Source organism: Saccostrea echinata, unplaced genomic scaffold (assembly GCF_033153115.1).
Source record: "Saccostrea echinata isolate AGI-Se365-2 ecotype Australia unplaced genomic scaffold, CSIRO_AGI_Sech_v1 ptg000007l, whole genome shotgun sequence".
In the NCBI taxonomy this organism is placed as follows: domain Eukaryota; kingdom Metazoa; phylum Mollusca; class Bivalvia; order Ostreida; family Ostreidae; genus Saccostrea; species Saccostrea echinata.
This window is the reverse complement of record NW_026889756.1, coordinates 3488590-3499998: the sequence shown is the minus strand read 5'-3', so window position 1 is coordinate 3499998 and position 11409 is coordinate 3488590.

The following is an 11409-nucleotide window of genomic DNA, read 5'->3' as shown; positions in this document are numbered from 1 at the left end:
AAGGCTTGTTCATGTTCACTTCCCCATCTCCACTTGTCTGGTTCTTTTGGTGTTCTTATTCCCTTTCTAGATTTCTTCTTGGTATTTGGTAGAAGGTCATTCAATGGGCGTGCTATTGTTGAAAATCCCTCAATGAATCTCCGGTAATAACCAACGAAACCCAGGAATTGGCGAACTTCATCTGAATTTCTTGGTTGCGGCCAGTTCTGTACCTTGCTGATCTTTTCCGGGTCTGGTTCTATCCCCTCTTCACTAACAATGTTTCCTACATATTTTACTTTCCTTTTGAAAAATTCGCATTTCTTTGGTGACAGTTTCAGATTTACTTCCCTTAGTCGTTGAAAGATCTTTTCCAACCGCTCTAAATGCTGTTCATATGTTTTTGAGAATATTATCAAGTCATCCAAATAGATGAAGCATATATCAAGGTGGAGTCCTTCAAAACATTCCTCCATTAGCCTTTGGTATGTAGCAGGTGCGTTGACGAGACCAAATGGCATGCGATGATATTCGTAAAAGCCTAAGGGTCCAACAGTAAACGCAGTTCTTTCCTTATGACTTTCATGTAACTCGACTTGATGGTAACCACTTTTCATATCCAAGATGGTAAAGAATCTATTTCCTGCTAACGCATCCAAAATTTCTTCTATTCGTGGTAATGCATATGAATCTTTCTTTGTCCTAAGGTTTAACTGTCGGTAATCTACACACATGCGCAGTTCGTTGTTTTTCTTCCGACAAAGGACAACATTACTCGACCAGGGTGACTTAGACTTCCTTATAATTCCTCCCTCTAAAAGCTTCCTTAAATGATCTTTGACTTCCTCAAACATGGCAGGTGGTATATGCCTTGGTCTTTGCTTAAATGGGGTATCGTCATGTAGCTCAATTCTGTGTTTTACAATGTTGGTGTGTCCTATGTCTGTGTCTGATTTGGAGAAGACATCTTCATACTTTCTTAATAAATGTTCTGCTCCTTGTTTTTCTGAAGGTGTAAGTCCATCTTCTTCAATCTTTACTAAATTCAGGACATCTTTGGTTTGCTGGAGGTTAGAACCAGGAATATCTGTCTGATTTGGTTCAACTTTCACAGGTTGTAGCTCGCAAAGTATAGATTTAGGTGGAACTTGTACTGTCCTTGTAGTGATGTTATCAATGTCCACTCTTATCACATGATTGGCTGGATAGGTATAGTCTGTAAGTGATGGTACAATATCCAGGTCTGATGGAATTACAGAGCAGGATGTGGCTTGTAGAACAGCTGTTGTAGACTGATATGGTATAGCTTTGTCGACATATCCCGATATAGAAACCGTTGAATTAGGTGGTATAATAATGCAGTGATTTTCAGCTGATTTTACAATTCCAAGTCTGTTGTTGTTGCGAGCAAGTTCTTTTTCTCGTATTGTCATTCCTCGAAAAGCTAGATACCATGGTGTAAATAATGCAGCATCCTGTAGATATCTGTCTCCATATTTGTCTTTGACATCATCTAGCATATGTTGTAGTATATTTGTTCCTATAAGTAGTGGTACTGTACTGTTGTAATTGCTTGTTGATACAACGAGTAATGGAAACTGTTGTTCTTCTGATGATTGTGGTAATCCATTACTGATGATGGAAGCCTCGATGTATCCATGATATGGTAATTGTTGACCATTAGCACATTCCACTTTTAAAAGTTCTTCTATTGGATGAAGTTCTAAGTGACTAAGATGTTTCATATAAAAATCATAGCTAACTGTTGACACAGTAGATCCAGTGTCTATCAATGCTCTGACTAAGTTTCCTTCTAAACTTGCTTCAACTTCTGAAGTATTCCCTACTAATTCACTGGTTCTACTCCTATTAGGGCTTCTCCTGTACTGACCTATCGTCTGCCCCGCAACGAAGGTCTCCTGGTGTTTAAATGTCTTCTGCTGTGGTCCAAACGCACATGACATCTACGTGCTATATGTCCAGGTTGTCTGCACCTATAACATATAGGTTCTCCATCCTCTGTCTCTTGTAAAGCAGAGTCCTGATTGTCGCTATATCCATAATCATAGCCGTATCCCTGATTATATCTTGGACCATTGTAATTCCTGTATTGAGGACGTCCGCTGTATGAATTTTCAGATCCATAGTTTCCTCTTCTGGACTGTGGCTGAACTCTGTCATATGGTTCACCAAAATCTTTGTAATTCCTGTTTGTGCGCTGTTGTCCTGATCTCTTATTTCCATCTTCCATAGCACTGACTTTGGTAGTAAGCTGTTGAATCATTCCTTTAAGTTCCTTAATCTCATCTCCTTTCTCAGCTTCACTTGATGCTACAGACATATTTGACTGTGCCTTCTTCGTTTCATGTTCCTTTTCTACAAGTCTGATTTCCTTCCTAAGTTCATCGAAATTGGTCAGTGCATCAAATTTGTATCCAGTAATATCCTTAATCCATTGATGTAATCCATTCCAGAATTTTGATCTTAATTTCTCATTTGCATCCTCCTTGGTTGCAACTCCTTTGATAACAGCTTTCCTATAAATCTCCTCTAACCGACAACTCCAACTCATGCTATCCTCTCCTTTTTCTTGTCGCGCACTGTAAAATTGCTCCATGATGGTTTCTCCTCGTTCTATAGTGCCGAATACACTCTCCATCTTGTCCAGTATCTGGGTAACAGTGGCTCCAGGACCAAGTCTCATGGCAACCTTTCCTGCATCTCCTCGCAATGATCTCCTAATTGACTGAGCAATTGTTTCCTCCTTGTACTTTTCCTTGATCAAACAGTCAACTTCATATCGCCAAAGATCATATGTGGTGTCATTCTTGCTGCCATCTCCAGAAAAGCAAGAGATCTTTGGGATGTGGGAACTGATGGTGCTTCCTGATGCTGATGAATTTCCAGTATGCGTGTGTGGTTCTGTCTTTACATTGACAAATTCCTCCTCATTCATTTGTGCAACGTATTGAGTCATCCATTGTTTGAAATCCTGTGCTGAATCTGCTTTGGGTTTTACATTTAATTCTTTAAGCATTGATGCAATTTGATCAAGTTCCTCCTGTGAAATTTCTACTGACATGATGATTTGTTGTTGATCGATTTCTGAATAAAACTTCTCTAATTAACTAAATACTAGCTAGGTACCTAGTAACTAAATCTACCTTAATTATCTTAATAAATCTAAATTATGTAAACTACATCCTCTGAAGTTGAAGAATCCAATGTGTAATCCAATCCGAAGAGTCCGAAATGAAGTTGAAATATTAAAATCTTACTAATTAATAAAACTAATTAAACTTAAATTCTAAATATCTACTTAATTCTATGTAACATTAAAATTCACTGAAATGCAAAAGTATTATACACCTGAAAAGCAAAATTTAATATTAAATTTCTAAATAAGCTGAAATGAAAATAAGTAAATTAAATATCTTAATAAGTTCGATAAATATATATCAAAGTTCAAAGAATGTACCAACTAAATCCTAAATAAATATAACCTTAATCTAATACTGTATTCTAAATAACTACAGTGGTTTTAAGTAATGAAGGATAACTCTAACTACAAACTTACACAAGGAAGATAACTCTGTTCTTCAGTACATCGTGTGCGCTCAAGCGTGACGAACTCTCGACCAGGGGTCAAATACCCGATGTAAACAAAATCACGCAAAATCAAAGTAAACAGAACAGCAATGCAAAAAAAAAATGAAAAGGAATTCAATGGGTAAACAATAAATGACGGACAATGGTGAAAACCACCAACACTGATTACTCAAAGTAATGTGACCTTAGGAATGTGTACTTAAATGTACAGCAATCTGAGTATTACATGAAAGATTTCACATATTTACTACAGGGGTGATATAGGGGTGATAAAGCAACTAAATACTGACTAGATCGACAAATCTGATCAAAACAATTAACTCACTAGACACTACCTCAAATCACCTGTAAACAACCTGTACCTGAAAGTCTAAATGTAGGTCACTAATGTCAAGGTCAGCTGATCAAGAGAAAAGATATTAATGTAGGGTGGAAACAGGTATCTTAGTTTAATAGAATTAATTTCTTGCACACTACAATTGTCTTTTGCTCAAAAATAAATAATATTTACATTTATCTTATATACAGGAAGGATATAGCAGGCTATTTACTGTATAACACTAGTATGCCTGTCTGACTGGTCAGTCCAAAATACACGTGTTTTGAGCACAACAATAAAAAAAAACACCTTACCGTGCTGGCAAGCTTCTAAACACCACAATGAATAAATAGTCACACAAAGTTCAATTTTGTCACTTTCACTGAAAGTCCAGCGTTGAATGGATTACGCAATAATCACAGTCTCTATCTGTCCACACTATACACCACGTCGGTGGATCCTAGATCCTCCTCGGCGTGAGATCCTCACGGTCAGTCTCGCAATAGGCAGTCAGCCAATCCCACCGTGGATGCCATTGAAATGGGGTTCGTTTATATGAGAATAATGACAAACGCCATGCTGTCGTTGTTGATAAATATATTCACTCTCAGTATAATCAGTATTATCACAGCTCTGAAATATATATAAACAATCATAAATATTTTATAACAAAGCATACATGTAGATCACTTGCCAGATAGCACGGTCAAATGAAGAGTTATTTCCCTTTAATTGTGCTCATAGATAAAACATTAAGAGTTATCTTTCTTAATCAATAATATGTACAAAGTATGAACACTCTGGAATATATAGATAAAACAATGAGATCAAATGATACTGAACTCTTCCAGAATAATATAATTATATAGACAATATTCAAAATATATATACATCATACCTATATGTGATATAGAGCCATAACTCCAATATATATATATATAGCTGAACACAGCTGTACTCTATTCAGTGATCTGTGTATGAATAATATAAATATAACTTTACTATATTACACACTTATTGTCACAGATATAAAATATACTTATTACTCTGAATATTTACAAAGTCATAAAATAATCACACAAACTGAACTTTCATACTTTATATTAGAATATTATTATTTGGTAATTTAGCAGATAAACAATTATATAGAAATAATGAAATCAGTAAAAGTAAACTTACATTCTGTCCTGTCTTGGTCATTGTCATAAATAAGTCATCATATCAAAAGCCAATATGTCTACTCAGACCAAGATCTCCAACAAAAGTAATTAACTAAGTAAAAACCAAAAGAGAGGGAAACTAACCAACCAATGAAATCCAAGTTGGCCTGGACACTACACAAGATATATATAGAAAGGGACAGGGGTTTAAATGACCACTGTGATGTCATACATCTATAAATAACTAAATAAACACAGCTTGATGTAAATAATTCCATGTGGATTTATTCAATAAATGAAATGCTGTAAAGAAATAAATATGACAATTTAACTGAATTAATGTAATCCTGAAATATAATAATTAATATATGAAATAAATCACCCTATCACATAGAGAAAATTTGATATGGTAAATAGAAAGATCATTATTTTTTTTTATTTCACAATAAAATTAAACATATGAGGTATATATGAAAATGATATTTACTATCATACCTATCTAATTCACATTAGAACACATAATGAAGCGTTGCTCTTTAAATTAGAATATCACATTGTTTTCTGTGCTTGTATAATGAAAATGCAGCTATCTTCAAGAGATACCTTTCCATTATCGTTCTTTAAAATATTTTAATGAAAAAAAATATCAATTAATTGATTATAAAAATTCTGCATCTGAAATTTCTGTAACAATTAAAAGAATAACATGTAAAGAGAAAGAAATATCTCAGTTTCACAGTCTTAAAGAACTGATTATAAATGTTTTAGGTGAACTATTATAAGTAATTAATAAAAATAATTGCAATATCAATATTTGTACCATAGGTCAGATTTGAATGAGTTGACTACAAAATGGTCCTCAGTATTAGACTCTGGCAAGATAATTCATTGGATTGCTTGGAATAATTTCCTCGGAAAGTTATCTCTCTTATCAGAGGGATATTACACCTTAAAATATGTATGATCTTTAATTATACCAATATGTTATTATGCAACGATATTTTTCCTAAACAGAAAAAAATGAGAACTAATTTTTACCCGAAGTAAAATTTTCTTGAAAAGAAAGTGATTTACGATGTTCATATTGTGTGTGAATTCTCTCCATTGCTCCGTGATACGGTACATGTGATTACCATTTTTTTTTACAGGGTGTTGAAATTGTTTTTTTACAAACATGTAGTCCAAGATATTTAGACGCTATTCTTCATTTCCCTGCCCACTGGGTAAATAGAGGTTGGTATTTCATGTAAACCTGTAAGATACGTAATATATCAGAAAGTAAGTTTGCATGCTCTAAGTAAAATTCGTGTGCATACGCAGCAGCCAAAAATAACATGATTCCAAAGTGTTTATACTAAATATAACATGCTCTAAGTAAAATACGTGTGCATACGCAGCAGCCAAAAATTATAACATGATTCCAGAAGTGTTTATACTAAATATAACACACTTTGATTAAATTCTTAGTATTAAATGCGAAAATTCACAGGATATTATGACAATGAAAATACCACGGGTGATGACGTCATAGTGTTTGAGGCTAGAGTGGCACTGTCGGAGAAGGCTATTGTTGGGACGGACAACAACATCAGTATTCGTATATATATAGATGATGTAAAAGTTTGGACTTCAGTTGTAACACTTTTTGCATTAGCAGCAAATCTGAGCGTAAGTCTCAAGGTTATTTATGTGCTAAACATCTTGAATAATCTAAGAACTGTATCTGTGGGATTTTTTCTTTTTAACTAGACCATGGCTATTTTTTTTATTTCCATTGCATTCATTCAATGCTAACATACCATTATTATTTCATGAATATTGTATGAATTTTTGGATCTTTATCAATAAAAATATTAACATATCGAACATTGATATATTGGTTAATTTGATATTCAATATTTTTAAGGTACCGGATGGAGTATACTTAACTCAAGAGTTATCTCCCTCAACTCATGTGACTTACATTCTGGAAATCTCCATTCCTGGTGGAAGTGCAGACACATTAAATCTCACTCTTTTTACAAAAGAAAGCACAAAGGAAAGAGATGCACCTCTCTTAGTAGACAATGTAGCCCTTTCAAGCTCGGACAAATTGATTTGTATCCTCTTTAAGAATAATTCCGGAAATATGTCCAAAGAAGTTCCCTCTGTCCAGGGTGCTGCATATATAAATATTGAATATGTAAATGACGATGAAATGTCAAATCTGAAAATACAATTTGACGTTAGACTCGACTCTAGGAGAGTGAGCTTCAGTGACTCTCATGTAGTAGCAGTGCATGCTGGGATGAAAACAACGGAGGAAACTGTACCCATCAATAAACCTGAAATTTTCAATGATGAGAACAAGGTTGTTTTATCTTAAATTATCAAAATACTAGATGGTAATGACACAACGTGTCTTAGGTTACCTCTGAAAAGAGAAAGGCCGCCTTTACTCTTGATAAAAATGCTTACGGCTTGGCTTAGTATTGAGACCAAGGAATTTGACGTGATAATCAGGGGCCATGGAATATTCTGTGTCTTACACAAGAAACAGAATCTTCTGGTAACTCTATCTTTCTTTATATATTTGGGGTTGTGTAGTCAGAATTCAGAGAAAAATTTGATACCAGGTCAAAGAATCATTAAATTTTATTGCAGGTGTCATTCCCGACAAGTGGTACAGTAGAAGGTTTTAGAGGATCCTTCAAGATTTGCGATTTACAGAAAAAGAAGGAAACTTTAGAAGAAAACTTAACACACTGTACATACAGATGTGGCTGTAAAAGCTTACCTGAATGCAGCGAGCTGATCTTGTTTATGACAACCGAAGAAGAGACAGGAAGTTGGGGCTTATGTGAATTAAGTGCACGAAATCTTTAAATATGACTTACCTCTGGACGAATTTAATTTCATCACGATTGACGATTAAGATTTATTTTCTTCGGAAAAACAAATATTGGCTGAAGTACAAAAATATATTTAGATCATTAAGTAATGTAAGATACTCAATTCAACAAATTAAATATCTATTAGAAGACTATGCTGATATTGAGGGAAAAATAATAAAAGGAGAAATTGATATTACGTATGCGTACTTTTTTAAGGTGCGGTCACACGATGCGATTTTTCATTCGATTTTCATTCGACTTGCTCAGGTACGTCGGTTGGAGTCGATTGGTGGGGTGGTCAAACGATACGATTTTACATTCGATTTACAAACGATTTTGACAAGAAATGAACAGGTACTTTTTTTTTTTTTATTTTTTTTTTTTTTTAGTTTGAAATAGTTCTGATTATAGTAATAAACCTACAAAGCATCATTATGAAATATTTTTTCCCTTCATTTTGTTTAATATTACGTCATTTGCCCCATTATGACGTTTATGCTGACGTAATCTACAAGTTATGTCTGTTATCACTTTACAAGATCTATAAGAAAACATAACTTGTCAGAAGTATCTGATGTTTTCCAGGGTTTTTAAACTGACTAATAAAGGAAAACAAGTATTTTTTTTTTTTCATTTCGGAATAAAAAGAAAGGTAAAATAGCTACGTCGCAAAAGTTTAAAAAATTTTCCGTAGACCAGCAGTTGACGAAACAATATTATTGAAAACATTTGATATATCGCCTTTTTTTTCACAAATTACTGTAGGTGAAATATTTACAGCACAATGATTACTATGTGTATATGTAAAATGCGTGACTGGGTACACAGTAAATCAAATTCATCAGACGCTCCAATAATTAAGTTAATCAAAATTTTAATAAAGGTAACTTTTGGTAGGTAAGTAAAGAATGTTACCTTATTACCTTCCTAAAAATTAATAATAAGAATAAAATAAATTTTAAAAAAATCAGACTTAAAAACTTTCCTGATGATAGGTAAACTAATCATTAAAAGAATTTAATGTTGATTTTTTTTTTTTTTGGGGGGGGGGGGGGAGGGGGGTGTCAGACTCCCCTTTCTTAAAGTTCAATTTATTCACTCAAACCAAAGTACAAAAGTTACAAAATTAATAACATACAAACATATATACAGTAGTTAGAGGTACATGTACAATGCTACATCACGTGGAAGTGAAAAGAAATAAGGTAGATAATTCAAGGAGAAAAGACAGCAACGTAATTTCTCCTATGAACATAAATAGTTTTTTCAGTCATTTTTTTTTTTTTTGTTGGTAGTTCCGTATATAAGGAGAGTAGGGACGTTAACAGAGGCTCTTACTTGTAGGAGTAAAAATCAAAAACCTAATCTAGTTAGTCTTAGTACTTTTATGTGAGTTCTAGACAATTAAAATCTACCATTTTAAATTATTCTACACGTTAACATAGATATACATGAAATAAGTTGAATCTATTGACGAACGCTTATTATTTGAATCCATGCAAATACTTAAAAAAAAAACTACTTGTTCATATTATTGATAGGATTGGGGCGTCAAGTCCAACGTATCTCGCCCTAAAGCCCTAGCGTGCTGGAGTACTGATATGCTGTGTGTACCACATCGTCGCAAACCACGGCCAAAATGTACGATCCTCTCCCATTCTCCAGGAGAGAGCTACATATGCGGACTCCGGACCGTGGCTTGAGACGATGTGTGTACCACTGATCTTAATTTATAGCAACATATAAGCACATGAAACATCTAATTTTAATTAGATTTATAAACATTTATAAACATTAATGCTGGTTTTAAAAGTAATAGCTAAAACTTCTTTCTTTTTTTAGATAAATGCGATGATTTGAATCAAGCTAAATCTATGATATTCAAAACAAAAACATCTTCGATCATAAATGGCATACTATAAACACATGAATCTCTGTGCTCGCAAACTATGGTAAAATAATAGTTCATGACTTGTATGCTTTATATAATTACCCATTTGTACCCAGTAATTGCCGTTTACTGGGTATCCTTATATTTTGTTAATTAATAATTTATACATTCATTATAGATGACAAAAATAACGACCATTCATTTTGCGTCGCGGGAAATGTCATTGTGACGTCACGATCTTCACTGGAAAGTCGATTGAAAATCGGACGCCATCCGATTTCCAATCGACTTTCAGATTTTGCTTTCGACTTGGGTGGTCACACGGTACGATTTTAGTCGAAAGCAATTCGAATGGAAAAATCGGATGGAAAATCGAATGAAAAATCGCATCGTGTGACCGCACCTTTATTCAAGCAAATAAAATTCATAGCAAATAACGGTACAACACGAGTCATAGCTATACTATCAAAGAAAAAATATTATAATGCCTTTATATACAAAGTACCTTTCTTACATCAATAAGTCATTCTTTGTGTAAAACGTATTAAGCATATAAGAGACTGCAGTGTAGACATCGGGTATTACATTTACTGTCACAACACTTACAAGTAATATGACCCCGAAAGAACTAACGGCATTAGAGCTCGGCCGGAAGTCTGAAACACTGCTTAACTTCTGTGTAGTCGAAGATAGAATTTATTGCTAATTCGTTTTTTCTTTGTTACAGTAATTCTTCGAACGTTTGGTTAGCTTCTTTGCAAACATAGACACATTTTAATGAACCATTGCTGAAAATTGTTTCTTCTATCGCCTGCTGTTGTTTTCCGGTTTTATCCGTTGTTAGTGAAGATGTTTGAGGCTGTTCCATAGATTCTGTTGATTTAAGTTCTATGGTCGATTGATGTTGCCCAGTAGATTTTGCTGTTTCATGTGTGGACTCTATTTGGAAACGAGAAAATACGAAGTGTTCATGGAATTTTTTATTTAGTAATAATTTATAACCTATTCCCAATATGGTGTATTGTATTGTATTCGCAAAAAAGTTATTAATTTTCGGTACCAAAAAAAACACATAATAAAGTGTTTATCGTACCTGGTAAGCAAATTTTTTGGAGAAGGAAACAGACACTTCCAAGCTGTACCATACAGGATCACTAGAATCGGATAAAACGCATCTAGCCGTAGTTGATTTATATGCAAACCCGAAGCAGAAAACATCTTTATCACATTTCTTGAAATGTAAAATTCTGACCTACAAAATTTCTTTAATGGATAAAATTATCTTACCTAGTTCGTATAGAGTATAAGTCAATGACCAAAATCCTGAAAAAAAAAAATGAACATTATATATGACATTATTGTGGCCTGCTCTATAAAATCATAATTTTATACTTAAGCATTTATTTACTCAAGCCTTAAGTTATTTCAGCCTTTAGTTATTTAGGCCTTTAGTTACTTAGGCCTTTAGTTAGTCTACAAGCTTTGAGCTACTAAGGCCTTTAGTTATTCTACTAGTACATTTAAATATTTAGTTATTCAAGCCTTTTCCTAGTCCACTAGTAAACATAAGCCTTTAGT